The sequence below is a fragment of the Dermacentor silvarum genome, chromosome 6 (assembly GCF_013339745.2).
Source record: "Dermacentor silvarum isolate Dsil-2018 chromosome 6, BIME_Dsil_1.4, whole genome shotgun sequence".
Classification (NCBI taxonomy): Eukaryota; Metazoa; Arthropoda; class Arachnida; order Ixodida; family Ixodidae; genus Dermacentor; species Dermacentor silvarum.
Window position 1 is genome coordinate 155,299,168 of NC_051159.1, and position 22,778 is coordinate 155,321,945.

Genomic DNA, 22,778 nt, shown 5'->3' on the forward strand with positions numbered 1-22,778 from the left:
CAGAAACTATGAAGGCACGATGTATAGTTTGTGGTTTAGAGCATGCCAGGCAGCGGCCGGCAAAATCATATACGCCACGCCGGCGATGCCAGGAACGGCGAAAATTCGTCCCGCAGGAACCCGGCAGTCAGCTATGGCCGCAACGCACAAGTTGCTGGCGGTGAGTCAGCGCTTTTTCGCTTGGCGAAGGCGCCTAACTCGGCGCACTATCTCAGATCACCATAACTGTAGGCAGGCATAACTGCCGGCCAGCCAAGCTAGCGCGCGTTGCATTCAGTTCGAGCGGCTCCGGCGTCAGATAGGACATCTGCTACTTCTGCGCCGTGCGCGTCAAAGCACGTCGAACGCCTTTGGTCACGCTGGCTGCGCATGCATGATGCTCGACTGTACAGCATGCACACTCGCCGGCGTACGGCATACCACCCAAGGCCGCGCGTGCGCTGACATCTGACTACTTCCACGACTCGGAGCAATAGTCGCAAACATGAAAGGTAAGACTCAACTTCTGGTTTAAAACTAAAAATACTGCCATTCCTGCGCATACATTCAGAAGAATAACCAGCGGTAATCTTAAACGCCTATCGATGCACAAAAATTGAAGTTTTGCAGCGAGCACGCATGTGTATATCTAGCGTCGTGTCACTAAATAACCGCTTGTCAGGCGACGTCCCAAACTTAGGCACGCTCTCTACTGAATTATCAGTTGCAGTAACACTACGAAGTATTGTTAATGTACCATGCAGACACTGGGACAATTCAAGCCACTGCATCGCATGTTCCGTTGCAGTTAATACAAGTAGCGTGGATGCAGAAAATTTGTGTACGTACCAATGTCACCGATGCGCTACTAACTGTTTGCACTGGTAGAAGCAGTCGCCAGAAAACACCGCGCTCCAACGTACGTGTACCGTATTCATCTGACAACACCTTATCTCCCTGCCCTCGCCATCCCCATCCCTCAACGTGCAAATAGTGTGCATGACGAAGCGGGAAGAGTGAGAAGTAACAGCAGAAATGAGCAGTAGTAGCGCGTACAATGACGCTTCTGTCGTGGTTGTCGAAGTGCTACGCCCAGGTGCGTTGTCTTCCGTGTGCACATGTGCACGTTTTTGTGAGATTTTCTACGTTTTACGTTATATATGGTATGATACCAACGGGCCACGTCTTCTACTGTGTATGACAATTTAGCTATGTGGATTTTATGCACCGTTCTGGTGCCGGGTCATTGGCGGTTATGAGAAGTTGATAAAACAAGCAGAGCGTGGAAGACGGGGACGCCGAAAGAAATGCGCACTTCGAAGCATCGTTTCAAAGAAGCGCCACGCGTGTCTTTCTGTGTTCCCCTCTTCCGTGCTGTGCTCGCTTTGCCATAAAGTACGAAATTTCCCAAGCTCGTTCACCAGAAAGCTAATAAATTACAACACAAGACCTTGAAAAATTGTAAGGTTATAGAACTGTAGAGTCCGTGAACTGTACAGTTCCATAACATTACTCTACTGTACAGACACCCTGTATGTACAGACTGTACATACAGGGTGTCTGTCAGTACCAACGTATCCTTTTCTGTAGTGCATGAGAGGCGTCAAATAACGTGGCCGATTGTGATTGTAGTTACCGCGAAGACTTCTGTATGGTCAACAACAGCGGTGGAAGCTGTCACGTAGGATATACAGAAGCACGATGCAGTTTCAGTTTCTTATCTAGGTTAGCTCTCTTCACATTTCTTTCCGTTCAATGAGCTGTTCGGACGGAACATAACCATTTTTGTTTTAAATGTACTTATCAATTATATTCATATCATCGCACACTATTTTAAAAAATCGTGAACTGTATAGCAGCTATTAGGTTTCGGAACATAATCGAGCAGCAGGGTAATCAGTTTCATATGCTCGAACACTCTACAATCACGTATCCTAGGCGTACGTGTCCCTAGAATTGCACTAATTTGCCGGATTTTTTTTTACTTTTTTAATACGCCGATTCTTCAGCGGTCTCAAATCCATAAGTGTCATATGGCATTTTGGGACGGTCATTTCGGAACACTCCAGAGTCAGTCATCTTGTTCGGGTGGTCGAACAAGGGAGCTCCGACTATATTCGGCTTGTTCTTTCTCATTGCTGAAATCCCACTTCCAGTGCCCAGAGATGCTCCTACTAACGATGTCGGAGCAATTGAGCTCGATTCACATGACCGGACAGATCACTTAGTTAATATGCAGGCAAGCGTGACGTAGCTCTACTGCAATAAATGACGCTGCTAGGAGATCGTCTGCGTCGCCCTGGTTGGGTGGCCGTGAGCCACAAGCTGGATCAGCGATCCGTCCCGCCATGTGAATCCAGCTTTGAGTGCTATGCAGCTTCCGTCAACGCGCTTTCGGTAAAGTCCCTATATAAGAAAAGTACCGCCATCCTTTGATCAACGCCGCTTCTCTCTCTCCTGTATGTCCGATTGGATGATGATAGCGCGCGCTTTCACTTCTTTATATTTTGTTTTGTTTTTTCCGCCTCAGAGCCATATTGAAAGTACTCTGCGCAGCCGCAGTCGCCGGCGGCGGCGCGTGCCCGGCCGGAAAGCTTCAACGTGGACTTTCTAGGTGCGCCACCATCGCCTTGCTTTCGCAAGCAAAAAGTAAAGAAAAAAAACGAGCGCTTTAGGAGAGGAGCCGGCGGAGGAAAGAGTAGATGGCGGTACTTTTCTTATATAGGGACTTTAGCTTTTGGCGGCGATGGGTGCCACAGCGCGGCCGTTAGGTGGTTTCATAATCACGCTGTCGTGCTTTGCGTCTCACGTCAGCGAGAGCAAAGAGGCCAGATTTGCATTTGTTAGTGGCTTCTTCAGTTCTTCTTTCGAGTCCAAACGCAAGCAGTGACCGTATAGCTCCATGATAGCGCTGAAAACTTGATATGCTGGCGTGGGACTGTACTGTTGGTAATGAAAGTGATGGCCACACACTGGTCGCTTTCACTACCAACTATTTTCTCGTCTGGCTCGCCCGCCGTGACGCTATGTGATGCGCTGCCACTTGGTATGACCTCACTGCAAGTCCCCCTCTGCCGTCGCTTCCTTCCCGCTCATTCCTCCAAAGAGTGATCCCGCCGTTTGGGTGGCGCGTGCTTTTTCTGACATGAATCTGGAGAGTCTCGCAATCAGACTCGGAAGACCAAGTGGACCACTTGAATTGACCAATAGGCTTCCAGTGATTTCACCGAGTTTGAAAGTGTCGCCCTCCAGGCTGCATTGCAGAAATAGAAGGCTTGGCGGCCACGGTATTTCCTACTTTCAGACAGCGAAGCTGTGCTGCAGTCACGTGCAGCGAAGGCTGCCGGGATTTTTAAATGCACTGAACGCTAATTACGCATAACTTATCCCCCACTGGCTTCTATAGAACAGTACAAACAACGAGGTTTCTGACAGTCTCGCGCGCCCAGCACAGTATAGGCCAACAGTGAAGACGACTTGGTACGCTAGAAAATGGCGAGAAAAGTTGTCGTCTTCCAATTCGCAGATATGAAGCAGCCGCCTTGCATTGGTCTGAAAGCAGCCCCAGTTCCCACTACGTAGGCACGGCGAAAAAAATGTCGGAAGCTCAAGCAGCGACATAAAAGCGCCATATTTCGGCGAATAATTGGAGCTGAGACGCGCCGTAGCAGAAAACACGAAAGCAGCTTTGTTGGAAAGCCGGGCCGCGTGTGCTGCTTAAAACTGCACTGCCGTCTGAGTTAGGCGCCATGGGAAATGGCCTGCTACTTTGTATGCAAGCCGACGCGCCATGAAGACGGCGCTGTATTTATGCCAGGGAGCGGTTTCGACTTTCGCGCTCCTGCTAGAAACGGCTCTGTACCCGAAATAAACTAAAAAATAAGCACGGTGTGTTTACTTTGACGGAGTGAGTGTTGCCACGCGATTTTGGCATTACAAGAACCTGGTGGAGAAACTTTGATAGAAGACTCGACAACCTTCGAAATGTCTGGGCTTGCTTGCGCCCTTTCTTTACGGCATGTTGCGAGGGAAGGCAGCGACTGTGCATGCATTCTGGTTTCAGGGCTTCTATGCAGCGCCGACTAGACATGGAACCTGTTTTCTCACGCATTTCGCATTGATATCATCGCATCTGTATCAAGCCGCCTAATGTGTACGCTAAGGTACATTTTAAACATCGTTCTATTAATATATGTAGTGACGCGGCAGTCACCCCACAAAACTGCGTTCATCACTCATAAAATTGTTCATTGCAACTCTGACTATAACCGTGGAATAATTCAAGCATTATAGAATATACGGGGTGACAATATATCAGAAATATGCTCAATTCGCATGTTAGGTCATAGGGTATTTTTTGTGCGAAAGGCATATATAAGAGCCAAGGACGCCCTGACAAAAATTGTGTAAGCTATTGGAAGCGGATAATGGCATGCACCTATATATGAAAGCGCTGTTTGTTCCGTGAATGTGTAAGAAAAACCATAAAACTGCTCACACAAAAATAAAACACAGCTGACTTCTGCAGCACTGCAGAATCACAGCCCAAATTCCAGCGAAGCTGTTTCTTTTGAACAGTTGCATTAAGAATTTCAGTTGACTGTAAGTAAACAAAATAGTTTAAATCATTTCCCGCATATTACTTACCATTTAGCAATGTTGCCCGCAGAGAATGTTTTCGGCTACTTGCATCAGAAATTTTAGCAAAGGTTGTACTTCACTTAAGCACGCCTAATTTCGAGTGCGCGTCAATCTTGTGTTCCTTAATTTTGCCCAATTTGACCTCGGCCGCTGTTATAGTTCTCCCAGGGCAGCCTGCTAAGTTCTACGCAGTAATATACGCATTTTCAACTTTGTCTTCACATCACCCATAACCTGCTCCCTATTTTCACGATATATATACAAGGCGACTCGTTCAGCTAACCAAGGACACTGTGGGTGCCTCGCATAACGCATGAAAATATAGTAGAAATTGAGGCTTCATTAATAATTTGCAAGAACCATAATTAAGCCTGAAACATTAAAATTTCCCTATACGTCGCCCTAACAATGCTTCCATTTCCATCGAATGGAAACTCGGTGCCACGTACAGTTCTCTTAGGAAACTGAAAAACGTAGAGACTAACAGCTATATATAAGGCTTTTAGTACATGGTAATGAATTTTTTCTAACGGCTGTAATTTATCCACACGCCTTAACTCACGCATGCACATCGGCGATAAAGTTCCCCGATCTTGAATAACATTAATCGCAGTGGCAATTATTGTTCTCCCAGGACAGCTGGTTAAATTCTACACCGTTTGTAAAACACACTTATTACTCTCTGGAACGCTTCCATCAGTAATTTACTGCAAAAACTGCACTTAGCTGAAAAACCTAAAAGTTTATTGAGAAGACTGTGGACGCTTCTTAAACACATGAAAATAGGCAGAAAACGACGGTTAAGTAATTATTGGCGAACGTTCTAATTATTTCAGAAGCGGTAATATTTTGCGACACTTTACATATCACATGTCCCCACTCTTCACGAAATATGAACTCGGTGTGAAATAGAGCCCTGTCGGAACGTTGAAAAACATCGCGGATCACTTATGAGTACTTCATGAAGCAATATTTTACAAAGGGTGTAATTCTTGCACGCACATAACTTCGCAGTCACATTGGCAATATTGCTCACCCCATGTTTAGCAACTTTGATCTCGGTAACTGTTATAGTTCTCCCAGGACGATGGGCTAACTTCGACCCTGTCCATAAAGCACACCTATCACTCTCCGAGTGTTTGAATACGTATTTACTGCAATTACTATAATTATTCCACGCAATTTGTACTTCACCTACGCATTACCCATACCGTTCCCCTTATTTTAACTAATGTAAACAAGGAGCCTTATATCTTTAACCGATGGATGGATGGATGGATGGATGGATGGATGAAAAACTTTATTACGGTCCTTTAGGGGGCGCTCTAGCGCGCAGCGGGCCGCTCCCACGTAGGGACAGAGAGGCCGAGCCTCTCCGCCGCCTCGCGGGCCCCTTAGACAGCCCCTAACTGTTCTTCGAGGTTGGGGATGCGTAGAATAGCATCCCAGCGTGAATAAGTGTTGCTTTCATCGCCGCGTAACGCGGGACACCGCCAAAGCATGTGAGGTAAGCTCGCTAAGTCATTGCATAGTGCACATGCATTTGTTGTCTGAATTTCGGGGTAAATCTTGTGAAGTAAGGGGTTTGGGTATGCCCCTGTCTGTAGAAGCGTTAGTGTTAAATCCTGAGGTCTATTGAGTTTACAATGTGGGAGGGGGTAGGTCCTTCGAGCCAAGTAAAAGTACTTAGTAATTTCGTTGTACGAGGAAGGAGAGTCCCGATTGTCAGTACCCCCAACGTCACGCTGCCCGGTAGCTACGCGGTTGATGATCCCTCGTGCAGCCCTTTGTGCCGACTCATTGAGGTTGGGCGGGGCACCCTCGATCTGTCCTATGTGGGCTGGAAACCAGATGACTGTGCGTGGCTTGATCTCCTTGCTTCCTAGTATTCCTAGGGCCAGCTCGGATATGGTTCCTCTGTCAAAAATGCCCAGACAGCTGATCTCGAGTCACTGTAGATTGTTGTCCTCTTGTCGTCCAATAAGGCCATCGCTGTTGCAGCCTGCTCTGCGATCTCAGAGGACGTCGTCCTAATCGAGATTGGGTTAGTTACTTGACTTTCATGGTCTACGCTAACCGCAGCGAAAGCCCGTCCGTCGGCGTAGCGCGCTGCGTCTACGAAACTGTTCTCCGAAGCCCGTTTACGACACCGGAAAAACCGACCACAGACCTTGTATAACGCATCAAAATAGGGAGAAAAGGACAGTTCAGTAATTTGTAGAGGTCTACGATTATTTGACACTTTCGAACAACAATTCGAAAAGTGTCCTATTCGATGCGGTTTTCGAATAGAATAATCCCTATTCGTAAATGCGAATATTTTTCCGAATATGTTTTGAATATTTCAAAACATCAATAGTGCCAAATAAAACAAAATTGGAGCAAAAGTAAGGTACATTCTCACCCTCGCGGGCATAGAACAGAGATAAAATGTGACCATTTACGCAGTAGAACAGGCTACGTTGCTTAGGTAGCCCTATTTCACAGTTTAGACAGCGATCATTCGCACTCTCTTAAGAGCCCTTGCATGCGAAGAAACTACTTGCTTGCTCCTAGTGCCCCATTTGCGTATTTATTAAACAGCACTTCCTAAAATAAACTTGCTACCTTTATGAATACTAGAATATCAACATCGCTTTATATTAATTGTGATAACGGCTGTTCATTGTTCGAGAACTCTTCGAAAACTATATGATATTCGATGCGATTCTCGCACTATTTGATTCGTATTTGATTTGGCCTCAAAGATTACTATTCGCACACCCCTTGTAATTTGCAACGTTCACATTTAAACCAGAAACGTTAAAGTTCGCCAAGCTTTACACCTATACACCATGTACCCCATTTCCATCAAATGCAAACTCGGTGTCACATATAGCTTTCTCTCGGTACACTATGACACCCCGAATGTACAAAGTGTTTGTGCTCATCACTCTTAAATGTCACACGATCATGCTATATAAGTACTCTTCGAATTATCTCATTCTCCTAGGAAACCGTGAAAACACGCATATAATGTTAACGGCTTTGCTATAAAAAGAATTCTTATGCGCACTACAGCGCGCAGCTGGCGGTTATATAGTTAGTTTGAATATTCTTTGGCGAGTTAACGTTTTTAATAAACTTATTCCTGCAATATGGCAATTCGCTTGAAACGTAAGTACGCATATAAAAAATTTACAGGCGGTGATGTTTATTGCATGCTTTCCTTTGGTATTATTAAACGCACTCATAGCTGTTTCTTTTTACTCTTTGATGTGTCTTGTTCTGGATGCACAACAATTTTTAGAAATGACTTGCATGTACATATCCAGTTGTCGCGGTGCTTAACACCATACTGTTGATCAGGTTCTACTTGAAAACGCAGGCCATAATGCACATCTTTTTTCAAATTAAATGAATGGGGTTTCAATACCAATGCTCGCTATAAGGAAAATGAAACCACGGGAGATATTTAAGCAGCCACCACTCAATTAGTTTCAAAATAAATTTTGCGTGCACTTGCTCACGTGCAAAGAAGTAAGCCTTGCTCTTAATCAACCGAAATTTACTCTTCTGCTGTGAAGCTGGAACAGATGCTAGATGCTCGGGCTTCGTACGCAGTAGCAATTTTTTTTCACACCGCCCTTCAAGGACGTATATTTTTTAGAGGCAAGTATAATTGTGTGTGTGTGTGTGTGTGTGTGTGTGTGTGTGTGTGTGTGTGTGTGTGTGTGTGTGTGTGTGTGTGTGTGTGTGTGTGTGTGTGTGTGTGTGTGTGTGTGTGTGTGTGTGTGTGTGTGTGTGTCCGTACAATTCGAAACCATACAGCGATACCAGGAAGAATCAATCTCTTTAAAAGGAGTCAACTGAAGTTCCGTCCATTTGCATGTCGCGTGAGCATTGAAGCAAAACAAATGTTTAGTACACCTCCCACGTGAACCTTATTCTGTGAACATTGCTGTGGTCTTAATTTAAGAACCACAATTTTTTTAAGCGGAAAGAAAGGTGCTCCGGAGCGGGAGATGCCTTAGTCCTTATTTCTATAGGAACAAGGACGGCGTGATCGACTGTGCTGTCATTTTACGAAGCTTAAAAGAGATAATTTATTATACAAAAGGCCGCGAGGTTGGCACGAGCTGGTATGTTCTGGCCTTTTACTGTGGCAACTTAATGATACCATATTTAGCTAGCGCGTTTCAGAATGAGTGCTTCCTCAGAACGGCTCTTTGTGGCTAGGACTCCATGAATAGTTGAACGCTGTTCCGGAAAGAGAGCACAAAAGAACTTGTAATTTACACCCTGTTCAAACCACGAGCCTCAAAAAGGCTTTTGTTCTCGCCGTGTATACTCAGGAAATTCTGTGGATGAATTAACTGGAGCCCTTGCAAATTGAAAATCAATGATTGCGATAAGCGCTTGCGCCTGGCGATGCGCTGCCGCGAAAGAAATACAGGGAATCGTTGTTTTTGGATTATACCGAATGATTCATGCTTGCAACTAACATGGCATCTTCAGGTGCGTCCACAAGAATGGAAATGACTGCAATATATCCTGCAAGCATTCTTTGCAACTTCCACGGCATTCTTCGCAAAATATACCATGTTTCACATTGTACTGGTGCTTAAAGCTTTCATAAATTGCCTTCAACTTGCATGCTGCTTTCTACTTGGCATATTAACTTTTTTCTCATTTTTATAATGATTTGGCTGCTTTCTTCAGCAGCCTCGCTTTATGAACCCATTAAAATAAATGCTACATAACTCTGTCTTATCAACCATAAAAGTGGAGACGACAGTGTTCTATATGCTTGCCGCAAGACTTAATGAACGGCGCGTTATTAAAAGCTCAGTTAGGAGCGTTTTCTGCGGTCCTGGCTCTTCAAGTTTCGTAAGCCGATCGAATGACTAAATAAATAATGTCACTGGGTCCAACGTATCTTTAGAAATCTGCCTCAATATACGAAACCTTTGCTGGCATTACAATATTGCGATGAATTTTTGCAGACGTTGGAGCAATCATCCCTCATTTCAGATGAACCTCTTCTTAAGTGGACAATGCAAACTGCGTACGAAAGACTTGTATTGAGTCGCAGCACGCCGCCGCGGGCGTACAAAGACATTGACCCCAATTACGGGAGTGTTTGAGAACGAGAACTCTTTGTCCTTGCGTCGATTACGAGTCCAATAAATAAATTACTCCTTGAAAGTACTCACCGAAAGGACTGTCTTTGAGACAGGTTAGTTATTGCGGTGTTTTTGTTAATTGTCGTGCCTCAACGAAAATGTGAATATTAATGTTTTTCCACTCTCACAAGATGTTTTCCACTCGCACTCGCTGGCCTGTCCAACGCGTTCGTCTATTGTCAGAGTATTGAGTGCGCTAAGTTCTAGGTTGAAACGTAAGAAGTCCCGCGGATAATGTGCATCTCCTAGATATAGGCCCACTGGAGCCCTCCTTTTTGTATGTATTGCTGCAGTTTGAATTAGTGCAGTGTGCAGGTCTCCTAGTTTGAGAAAGATTTATTACAATTATTATTACTATTAAAATTCAGATTATTTTTTTATAATTTCAATTATTATTATTATTATTATTATTATTATTATTATTATTATTATTATTATTATTATTATTATTATTATTATTATTATTATTATTATTATTATTATTATTATTATTATTATTATTATTATTATTAATCACGTAAGCGCAACAAACATCACACGCAGAGTACGGGTACTGTGCAGACGAGAGCCTAGTCACATAATTCAGACGAAATCTAGTGCAGCATTGTAAATCTCTTCATCTAGTTGAAACGCGGCCTTTCTAAAATAGGGGATCATTGAGCGCATTTTTACCAAGATTTATTAAGTATCTGGCACTTTCTCAGCGGCCCACTGCGACAACTTATGAAAAGTGGGCATGATGAAAAGTGGGCAGTGTTACAGCGTTTGGCTGCAGTGTGCACAAGCTGGGCCCGAAGGACTCGGCGCACGCCTTTGCCGGTGAAGACGATGGGCTACATTAACACACCCGACGCGTAACTTAAACAAAAAATTTGGAGGAAGCTTAAGCTTCGCCTTCAAAAGTGGAACGCGATAGCATTCAAAGATCCTTGAATGTCTCTCACACTTCCCGGCAACTGCAGCTTATGTAACCGTAATGTTTAGCTGGAAACGCTGGCGGTGACCGCTATGCACGAAGGCGCGCTTTCTGTTAGAAACGCGGCCTCTTTCGTGGGCCGGCCTTCGTTTATTGTTTGCACCTTTCATATTTCAGCCTGAGAAGATTTAGCACAAAAGGCACGCTCTGTTGGTGTTTTGATTCATGACAATTGTTTGTGGGCTGTCACTTTCAAAATTCCGAGGAATAACTTTGTAAAGAATGCAAGGCAAAGTGTGAGCAACTTTAGCGGTAAAATATATTTGGTGGGCCTGCGTGGTTGGGAATGACTTTCTCGGCCGCGGGTGGCATTGCCGACGCCTACGCCGGATTTTCTGCGACACGGAGCCCTAAACACTATCGTATTAATAAAGAGCCAGCGCGTCGGATTAAAGGACGCCAGATACCTGCCGTGGTTGCTTAGTGGCTATGGTGTTGGGCTGATAATTACGAGGTCGCGGTATTGAATCCCGGCCACGGCGGCCGCATTTCGATGAGGCGAAATGCGAAAACACCCGTGTACTTAGATTTAGGTGCGCGTTAAAGAATCCCAGGTGGTCAAAATTATTCCGGAGTCCCCCACTACGGCGTGCCTCATAATCAGATCATAATTATGGCACGTAAAACCCCATAGTTTAATTTTAATGAGACATTCACCTGGGTTCAAGTGCTGTAGGTGTCAAAGTGTAAGCAGTCGAGCGTCTTCGAACTTGCGTAAGGTATCATCAGTGAAGTCAAGCTTCTCCACTGAAGCCAACAGAGCATCGGCTTCCTTCTTTTCTGAGATATGAATGCAATATATTTCTGCTGAAACATTATTGTTATTCCGACAAACGGGATTTTATAGTCTATCCCGAAAACTTCAAGTAACATTGGTGAATTGGTCAATTGGACACGTGGGAGCCATCCGGAATAACAGTCTTTGGCAATTTCGGATTTTGCATATAATACTTCAGCATCATATTGATGTTTAATAGATCCGTGGATGTCGAAGATGCTATATATAATCTATTATAATAGAACGCAGTGCGTGGTAACGTTGAGTCATTTCTATCAGAGCCACTGGAATTGGACTCACTGGAGTGACATTTCAGATGTTTTGGATGTCATTTTCTTAAAGGTAACTCGAATCTACCTGTCGAATTTACTGAGGGGCTACAAGTTTCTGTAGTTAGGTGCAAGGTCGTGGGTTCGACACATGTTTGTGGAGGCCTCATTACAACGGGAGCGGAATGGTAGAACGTCCATGCACCAAGCTTCAGATACACGCTTGTAAGAGCCCCGTGAGGTCAAACCTTATTCGGTACCCTCAAGGCGGCATCTCTCGTAGCCTGATTGTGATTGTGATATATATATATATATATATATATATATATATATATGCACGAATGTGTGATATGTTTTGAACGCGGTTGAGATTACTGGCTCCCCCACTGCCTGCTTAAAACAAGTCGAAACTCTACACAACAATTAATAGAAAACGTTTATGCAGGAAAACTTTAATTCGACTACCTTCGATCGAGTGACATAATACAGGGTTATAAATTATTTCGGATATACGCCGGCACTAACAAAAACATCAACGCTGACACTACTCCCACTCGTAGCGTTGCAGAAAAGCGCTTAGTCATACGAGTAAGCTCGATTTGTCTGCGCAAGTCAAGGATAATCCAGAACGCTTTTTTCGGTGTATTTCTGCTCCGCGTCCGCATTTCCAACGTTTGCTCCATAGTGTGGCTTCCCCTGTTTGCCCATTGTTCACAAATTGTGCCAATGGCGGATGTGTACATATATGGCCGAATGAGAGTAATGTATGCCTCATTAGGAGCGGCTACCTGATACACTACTGAGACAATAATAATGAAGAAGAATAAAAGCAATGGAGAAAAACATCCCAACGCGCACTATACTCGCAAGCACACAACACAGTCACTACATGGTTATTCGAACTGGCAGCATAATCTAGTAGCTAGAGCAGGCATCAAATCCCACAGGAGTGGAAGAGTACACACGAGTCCTTTAATGTATACGTATTGCCACGTCCATATTCTCACAGAAACGCGATTGAGAGGGACAGCATGGCTGCGAACTTAATACGATAACATGCACCCAGTTTTAACACAACATCAACAACGACGATGACGACGACGACAACTGGAAGTTCACTGTCCGCGTACGGACAGGCTGGAATATGTGCCACTAGTGAACTGCAATTTTGCTATTACCATCAGAAATTTTTCATGGCAGTCCTCTCTGTAGCAGTAAGTGAAGCAGGAAAAGCATGTTTAATGAACGCGGACGCACGATAATGGACGGACATTAGCGACACGGATACGCTGAAGTTACGAGCTTTGGATGCATAATGTTCATTACCTCGCCACAGAGTAATGCGGCAGTGTCACGCCTGAGGTTTAGCGATCTATCACCCTGTGTTTACCTCTGATTTAGGCATTTAAGCGCACCATGTCACACCTGCGCTTGCGAGTCGCAGCTAATGTGCGTTCGTTCTCTGTGTATATGTAACCTAAATCTCGAGGTTGAATGAAGGACGAGGTATCTTCCGTGATTAAACAGCAAAGATGGAGAGGTGAAAGACTGAATAATTGTATAGAAAGACGAAAATGTTGCCAGACGTCTATGTGGCTGCACCATAGCAATACAAATGTAATACGCAGAGATCTGAGAAACAAATTTTGGCGGATCATTTCATATTTCGTCTTCAGCTCTGCTTCAGTTATGTGCCAGCGACAATGCAATTGCTTTCTCAATTTTTTATAATTTTTTAGTGTACGGTAGGTGACTACAATAGGACGGTTCTGTGTAAACGTCACTCCCCCCTCCCCTCATTCCAATTAAATTGAGATCACATGACAGGAAGTTCTTTCATAGCTACGGTAGATTCTCTACGTGGGATTTCAAGGAAAACTTGCTCGGTACATTTGGCGTTGGTGATCCGTTTGAGCCTGTGCGTGTACATACCCCCTTTTTTTTCCTCCAGTATTAATCAACGTGTTTCAATTCAATATGTAATTTACAAGTGTTTTTTGTTCCCATGCATACCTAAGCGCCCTGTGAGACCCCAAAACGTGATCAAAAGAGCAGGAATAGTGGATTAACCCATGCACAGTTATCAATAACCAAACGCGGAGAAAGACGTTTCACGCGGTTTGTCTGCAAATTAAATTGAGACAAAAGCAACAATTCCCTATCCAATTATGTATTTTTAGCCTCAACCTTTAGCTGAGTTTTTCAACTTCATATTATGCGTCATAGAGCAGTATTCTGCATCTGCGAGGCGGTGACATGAATAAAGCTGCGTGGTCGCCAAAACCGAAACACGTTGGGAACCGGTTTCCCGTGGTTTCTCTCTATACTTCCATGCAACAAAGATGGAAAATTTTCCTCACAAAAGCAAGAAGCCGACCATGAAGACGCCAACACCCGTATGAGGCGAGCGCACTAACACATTGAATGAAATTTTCTCTCATTTCCTCTCATCCCCGGTCTTCTCGCTTTCGAGAAAATCACCCCTCACCCTTTCACTCGTGAACACAAGGCGTGACCTGTCATTCTATAAATCGTTGCGAGCTCCTGGTTCCCTAGAGCGCACTTTTTATCTCTTTCCACGTATGTCGTGTCTTCGGCTGCTCGCAGTGTGGGCCCCGGAGGTAACAAAAGCGACGTCCGTCTTACCACCCGAAAAATATGAACAGGAAAGCAACCGAAGCTGTAGATGCTTGCCGACACGTCAGTTCCCTCTCTGGGGAGCTGCGCTCTTCGCACGTCACCACTCAATCATGGTTACACGTTATTTCGTTTGAGAGCTTCTTTTCTTTCTCATATCTCTACAAGTGCAGACTTTATTTTTTGTGCTGTTACGAACAGCCGACCAACGGACGCTTACGCTTGCCAAATACACGTTGACTTTGAGGAACACGTAGTGAAATGTGCAATCAAGACATCGGCAAGCGACTCGCAAACGATAGTGATAAAAATCTATGAGATGCAGTGTGCTTATTTTGTCATAAATTTGCGCCGCTTTACACTGCCCATAATGAAATAAGGAGTGGGCTGGCAGTATTAGTACCAGTGGATATAACATATTCCAGGAAAGCGTGGATAATGTGTGCGGATATAGTTGAAACCATCATATTCTTTTTTTTTTTGTTATTGTGGTTTACTCCACCCTTTTCGATGGCTGTATGGAAATCAGTAAAGTCGCCAACACCTAGAGCGTGTTCGGGCCGTATCGTATGTTAACCTTTCTGCTACCAAGCCTGTGACAACGGTAACAATGTCTAACATTGGGTACCTGTTTTGACTGGTAACGGTAACAACATTTCGACAAAATTCGCACGGTGGTCATTAAGGAGTGTAGAACAGCACGTTTATTTTACGCGTGTATTTTGCGACTTCACTCCAAATATACGTTTATAAACCGTTCAATATGGTTGCTGTCCGGAAATTAGGGGCCAAATTCACAAAGCGTTTCGGCCGTAAGAGCGATTTTAAAATATTAGGCCGCCTTTGCTAATAATATCTCCAGCATCATCATTGAAACTGGCTGCTTCTTTGATATATAAAATAGTTCTCGCTTAAACAATTTTTTTTACTGATTGCGGACCCCGGAGACAAAGGGTGTAGAAAAGGTAGCAAACTCTGCGATTGTCATAGCTTGAAGAAATCGTGAATAATACTTCTGTGACGCTGAGGCAGCTTTAGAATGAGCGGACACAACCTGGGAGCGAGATTTTGCATCGTTTCACATTTGTTGGCAAACAAGAAGTGAGGACACCTAACCGTAGAGCGCGTACGCTAGGACATTTCATATTTTTCTCCAGTGATCAGAGATTGTTCACGCCAATAACTTTTTTTTGCGTGAGTTATATAACCAATAAACGTGCGCAACATGCAGACATGCAGACAATAAACACTCAGCTTCTCTAACTGCTTGCTGGTGTAACAGCACACACCTTAGACAGGAGAAAAGAAGGCAGCCACAGGGCAAGCGCTCTTTTAAATAAGAACGTATACTAGCACAGCAACTCGTTCTCCAATCCCATTCGTGGAGCATGTACACAACCATATACGCTGCGTTTACATAGGCAGCAGTCAAGCAGAAGTGGTGTGCTGCTTCTTCCTGAGTGTCGAAGCGTATGGCAAAGCCTTCAGCTGCATTTCAACAGCTGGCGTTTCGTCCATGACACATGCTTTCATTGGCCGTATATGGTGAAACGTTCACGGTTGATTCGTCGCAATATAAAGGGGCGGTTTGTCTGCAACTATGCTAAAGTTCCGACATAAATATATAGGCGGCTCTGCCGTGTAATCCTAACGTAGGAACATTGATTACAAGCAAAAGCAAAGACAAAGAAGTGTAAACGATTCTTTCGTCAGTGGTCCCCTCTCCCTGGGCAGCGCTAGACAGCGGCCTGTGACATCCAATCACAGAAGTCATCCAGGCTTGAAAACGAGTCGCTGCGCAATTTTCGCGCCTCATGGCAAACGCGTAGCGTCAAATTGGGCGAGGATGTGCGGCGTGTGCAGCTGACCGCCTCTCTTTCCGCTTGCCTGATCGCGAGAGATTCTCCGCTCTTCTGGTCTGCGCATGCTGCTAACGCTTCTCTCAATAAACTTCAGGAGTATAAAACTGACCTCGAACATTTAGGCACATTGCGTACGACCCTTGTTTATTTCTTTTATTATTATTACAGCGTATTACAGCGTGGGCTGTTATGGGCTTCTCCCAATAGCCCTTTCTGTCGGCGATGCTGTCCGTCGCAGCTATCACCAGGAATAAGAAAAAAATATCAAGTTCCCGCTGGGATCGAACCCGGATACTCTGCTGGGGAGTCAGCTACTCTACCACTGCGCACGCCAGCGCTTGCTACCAGCTGCGGAAACATGCCCTATACACGCATCCTAGCGCGCGAAGAGTCACGCGATGTGAGATGCGCACTTTGTATTGCAATTGCATATTATTGCACCAGTTGGTACGACATGTAAGAATTGCATAGGTAGCTGTACAAGCTAGATGCAGAAGTTTTGAGGAAGAAAAAAAGGTCTGGACGAAGTGTATTTAAAAATGCTAGAATGAAAAACATGTAAAGCATACCTGATTAAATCAAGCAGGCTAGGTGACTATTGCTCACCGCCTCTAAAATATGGTTGCGGATTTATCCTTAACACCTTGGCTGTAAAAACAGCGCTCAAAGCCACAGTCGCTTACAGAAAACACTTGAGGATGAGTTCTTTCTAACAGGATTGAGAGCATTGCTGCTTGACTATGACAAATATATAGGTGCTCTGAAACGAAAAAAAAAACGCAGATTCCATGCCCTGTGGGATGGATGGATGGAAAAACTTTATTATACGAGCGAGTTTGGGCCCTTCAAGGGCCCAGAGACATCGCACAGCACTCACGTTACGCGCATGTGTCCAGGCCACGTAGGGCCATAGCATTGATGTTATGCGAAGCAATGTGCGGGGAGCTTACCAAGTTAACGAAACGACCATGAGCTGAGCACAAAGACGTAGGCGGACGGACGGACGGACGGACGGACGGACGGACGGACGGACGGACGGATACTATCAAAGTAGCAAATGTTCGCCAAGAAAAGCTTCGCATTTAAAAACGCTGCAGTTGCACCAGATCAGATGCCCTTAAAGAGTAACCATACAAATCAAAAAAGAAAACCTGTTGGTGTCTATCTGCTGACCTGCCTTCTTCTCTTGCTGCTACCGCAGAGGAGTGAAAACGCGTTACGGTTCTTTGCTTATCTCTTCCCGACAATTCTGTATGTCTTGGCATGTTTACCGTACATGACCCCCCCCCCCCCTACCGCCCAAAAAAAAGTATATTGCCCAATTTGTTGGCAATGAAAGAAGGCCTGATAACAAACCGGCTCTCACGTAAAATATAAATTCCTACTCCTGTTTAGAGTGAGTAAACGAATTTAAAAATCAAATAAAAAATGAGTCAGAATGGAGCATCCGGGCGTTTCTTACTTTTCTCATCACGTTTTATAGTCATTTATTCTTTTTGCAACAACGTCACTTCCAACGCCAGCAGCAGGATAAAAAAGCTGCCAGACGCAGCGTTCGAAATAGAAACTGCAGGCTCTCGGTGCGAAGACATGAGAAAAGAGACGCCAAGCACTGGAATAAAGCGCTGTAGTGCAGACTGGAGCAGCTGGTGCTCGTTAGTTTCAGCGGTCTTCCGCAATGTGGTTTTCTATGGTGCAATAATAGTAGTGTCTTGAGCTTTCGTGTGAAGAACGCGGATCTCACCAGACAACGAAGCGAGGTGATCCATGGCGGTTGTGAAACACAGAAGCGCATTTAGTGTATGAGCAGGTGCATTCGTTTTATTTTGCTTAGAGTGGCTATGATTTACCTACCCAACCAGGGCTATTTCATCTTTTCATCTGGCCCAGCAAAAGCACGCCAGTGACAGTGGCCGTGTAGAAAGCACTGCCTTAACGTTTTGAAGGACAATGAGGGTGTGTCAGGCTCTTCCAGTTTTTTTTTTTTTTTCAGCTCAACTTTGCAGCGATGCCGCCACAAAATTAGGTACGTTGGCGTGGCCTTTGTTTAAACAGGCTCTAGAAATAACGTTTCACACACCTGAAGGTTTTATATGCCATCACGTACGTTGTAGCCAACTGCCGAGCGTTTGGATTTCCTACTTTACTGGCTGTCTCAAGTAAAAACTTAAACATTTATTTGAGCGTCATACGGAAATGTCAGTCGAAATTTCTGTTTGTTCACCAGAATAAGAATGTTTGTTCTCTAATCCATGCTATTTTCTTCCTGTCTCTTAAAATTGCGCTCATCACATTCAATTTCATAGCTCGCGGCACGATTGTTATCTATGTTCTTTGCTGTTTTCGAAGTTTTGGTTTCAAAGGAAAGCGCTTACGTCTTTTCAACGGTACATTGGTAAATTGTTTTTCATGACGTGAGGCATATGTGTTCCGCCTCGTCTATATATTTCCTCATCGTGATGTGAGTATCCTGAGACTATACTTGGCCTAGGTGAAGATGATGATTTTCCTATCTTGAATATGATGACGACCATTCAAGAAATCTGGTTTAAGTGCCAGGCTATTCAATACTACCCTACCTGTTGAACATTCACCTTCAAGCCTCTTCGCTTTGCTTGTTCAGGTCTTCAATCATTTTAACCGTACGTGCCATGTGAATGGTGGCAGAACCTGCTCATACGAGAGTATTGGTCTTTGCTGATTTTAGCATTAGGCCAGAGCACGTTGGGGTTTCGCGCAGCACTTACTAGCTAAAGCCCTAGGCTAGTAAAGTGCAGAAACGCAAGGCACTTCTACCAGACGTATTAAATTTTTGTTTGATTGCGACAGCAATTATATGGACACTCCAGGGGCGTTTCTGCCGTTGCCGTCGCCGTGAGGTTCCGTATAAAATCTAAGGGTGATAAAATCGTCACCGCGCTCAGTATGCTGTATGTGCGAGTGAAACCGTGCGAGGGTGAGCCGGCGATCGCGGCTCAATGTGGTGCACACAACCACGCTCAACCACCGGGGCTGTAAGGCTCCGGAGAGAAGGTGGAGATGGGGAGGGGGGGGGGGGTCTACACCACGCGCGCCCACCCGGGCCTCCGCATCTTGACAGCCATCTGCGGCGAGAACAGTCTGCCCTGCGCTGTGTTTTCGCGGCTCAATTCGCGTTAATGCGTGAGGCAGCACGAAGGTCAATTCTCTCGCTGCTGCCGCGCTTACTCACTCCAGCGCTTTGACCGCGAGTTTCTGTGGTCATCGAATGAGATGCGTTCATGTTTGCTTGTGCGCGCATGACACCCTGCTTGTTAATTTAGTTAGTATGCCTATGTTTACAAGTTTACACGACCGATAAATCTACTATCCTTACTTCGTATAGCTGTCCACTGATTCGCTATCGTAATCGATGCTTTGCCTTTAGGGCGAAACTGCGACATTTTTTTTTCGTATGTGCACAATGAACTAATGCACGCACGAAGAAAAGAGAGAAAGCAAGGAGGGGAAAGGCAGGGAGGTCAACCAGACGAGCATATGTTTTGCCACCCTACACTGGAGGTAAGGGAAAGCAGGAAATAGAGAAAAGAGAGGGAGATAGTGAACAGTGGGTGCACGCGGCAGGATGTTCCGGAGGATATAAACGGTCATTCCGCCGATGCGTTTCGAAACTGCACCAGTGCACGGATAGCCTTTTGCGACAGTAACGGCTGTTGCCGCGATCGAGTATTTCTCACTCAGAAAATGGTGTTGAGCCCAACCGGTTTAAAGTTGTGCGGATGGGCACTGGACGTCGTAGCGAGGACAGGTGCGCAACGGATGCTCAATGGTTTCCTCGCGCCTAAAGTGTGTAGAACACTTACAGCATTTCTTATCACAGCAAAAATACAAACGTAGAAATGAGCATTGGCGAAATAGATTAAGAGAAAGAAAGATTACTAGTGCCCTTCCCGTTCCAGCAGATCAAAGCCAGTCGTAATGCCGGACGTAAGACAGCTGGTCAATGAAAAGCAACTGTTACAGCGAACATTCTTTTGTACTCGACCCCAGATAATCTACCATCGTTTCCAAAGTACACAGTGTGGCAAGAAAAAAGCCTGGATAATCAATTTAGAAGACACGGTTTCAAAAACGGAGGCAAGGGGGTAATCGAATACGAGCGCATCATGGAGTTTCACCTTGCCAAAAAGCAGAGTGAATCTTTGTCTGCCTCGTATTATCGGCGCGGTTTGTTTCTCCGGTTCTCAGAGGATCCCACTAAGAGACAACACGCCATCGACACAAGCTTGTTTCATTTCCTGAGCTCGAAGGTATCATAAACCTGGACAAGGCTGACCTGCTCTCCTCCCACCATCATCCTGCTCCCTCTCAACAGTTATACTTTTTTTTTCGTTTGCTCAGACAAAAGCCGTTAAAAGAAAGGAAAAAGCAGTTAGTTCGCTGCCAACGAAGATCCTCGCAACACTTCTATCTTCAAAGCTGACTCAGTGGCCGTACTTCAAAGGGATGAGCCCTTCTAAAACTTCATATTTAATAAGGGGAGCGTAGAGGTGGTATTGTTTGTAAATATATAGCGCTGATATCGTTGTACTCATGCTTGTGATAATATTTATGCGATGTGTTTTCACCTCGGTTCTCCCATTATTATCCCTCATTGTGACCCTCTTTCTGCCCCTCTTCCCCTTCCCTAACGTAGAGTATAGCAAGCCAGATACTCCATTTTCCGGCTGACCTCTCTACATTTCCCTTAAATAAACTACTACTTCCAATTTCCTGCTCCTTGTTTCATCTAAACCGAATTTTGTAGCGAAACTTTTCCTAAAGCTTCAGATCTCTTACTTCCTGTAATATCACCTCCTGTAATAATTGCCCTTTCTTTATTTGGAAACATGCACAACTAAGTAGCAGGCTATAAAAAAAATCAAGAAAATGTCTTCAAGCTTTTATTGCTGCAGAGTTGCCATCCTCTTCTAGAAAAAAATTGTTGTACACAAACTACGACTTGTACAATCGACACGGTGGATCATGACATAAAAGTGTGTAACATATGAAATGTCCTTTGTTAACATTAAAAATGAAAAGCTGTGCACAGACATGAGGATAGTATCAGAAAAGTAAACTAGGAAAAACAACAAGAACAACTGCTGACTCATAGTCAAATTTTTAATCTAGACACGAGCCATCGATATATCTACGCTCTCTCTACCCCACTACAGCCCATTCCAAACTATGTGGCTGGCCATCTTCATCCAACGAATTCATTGTCATTGCAAGGTTAGGCCGTGTCGGAGATCACATAAGTGTAACACTAGCATTAGCGGGGGAGTAAATATCTGGGTGAGCCATCTTCTTGGTTTGCTTCACGAATACAAATTGTATCTAATATGCGAGCTATTAGATTGGCTACGTAGTCATTTCCTTGGTAAATGTTTAGTACTTTTCCTAATAAGTGTATAATTAAGGAAAAAGGTGTACTTACGAGAGGCGTAACATTGCCTCATTAAGGTTTCGGCTGAGGCACGGCCTTCGATTGAGAAATTAAAGTCGAGGAATAAAGTCAAGCCTGCTTACAGAAATCCTAAAACTATAGCACCACTTTTGACGTATGTGACCTTAAAATGTGTTGCAAAATGCATTGGCATTACTGTTAAAGGTGTCTCAAAGGCATGTCTTTAGCATTTCGAGGTAATATAAACTTTAACGTCGAGCACCTTTAAGGAGATTTAGAGGACGGAAATTTCAAAAGTGGAGCTAGTTTTGGGATTTCTGCTGAGCAGACATACTTCACTATTTTTCGGCTTCAAGTTCGCAAATACAACATGTGCCTTCAGGGTCGCAATTAAAAAGGAAATTAGCTGATAATAGGCCATTAGAAATGACTTCTTTCTGTTGTCCGCCGCGTAGCCTTTCTGAGAAAACAGCAAGCGCTTAGCTGGTACAGTTCCCTTTAAAATAGTATTTTTCGTAAAAATAAGTACCTCGTATACGCTAAAAATGCAATCAAAAGAATAAAAATATAACAAGAATAAAAAGTGAGAATTAGTCAGTTGATATAAATAGATTAAAAGCAGGCTCATGAGCGGAGATGACATAAAATGTCGTTTGTGAGATTTAACATTCATGTCATATGATAAAGCAAGGCCTCGCGACATCAGTTTCTTGCTTGAATGAAAATGTTTCGAAGTTTGCTTACTGTAATATGTTCATTTTGTTTTACACTTAACAGTTTTAATATTGTACATATAGCAACATATAGGCACAAAGGCAGCCTGGTGTGATCGTACGGAGAGCCTTTGGATGAAAAATGAACACAAGTGATGAAAGTATGTCGTGTTTATTTGACTGAGTGCTTGTTCTACTATTCTTTCATAAGCATAAAGCAATATAACATGAGACCAAGACAAAAAAAAATTGGAGGACGCTTAACCTTCGCCTGTAAGAGTGGAACGCGATAGCATTCAAAGATCCCTGAATGCTAGTCAGGCATCCCGG

At 44.3% G+C, this 22,778-nt stretch overlaps 1 protein-coding gene across 1 annotated transcript in view; it reads left to right on the top strand.

The window, feature by feature from the left end:
* The first annotated feature begins 269 nt into the window (after window positions 1-269).
* LOC119456280 (dermonecrotic toxin SPH) overlaps window positions 270-22,778 on the top strand; it is a 139,556-nt gene continuing 117,047 nt past the window's right edge. Inside the window, exon 1 of the mRNA XM_049669695.1 lies at window positions 270-491. The gene's annotated coding sequence lies outside the window, so the exon portion shown is untranslated. The remainder of the gene's footprint in view (window positions 492-22,778) is intronic.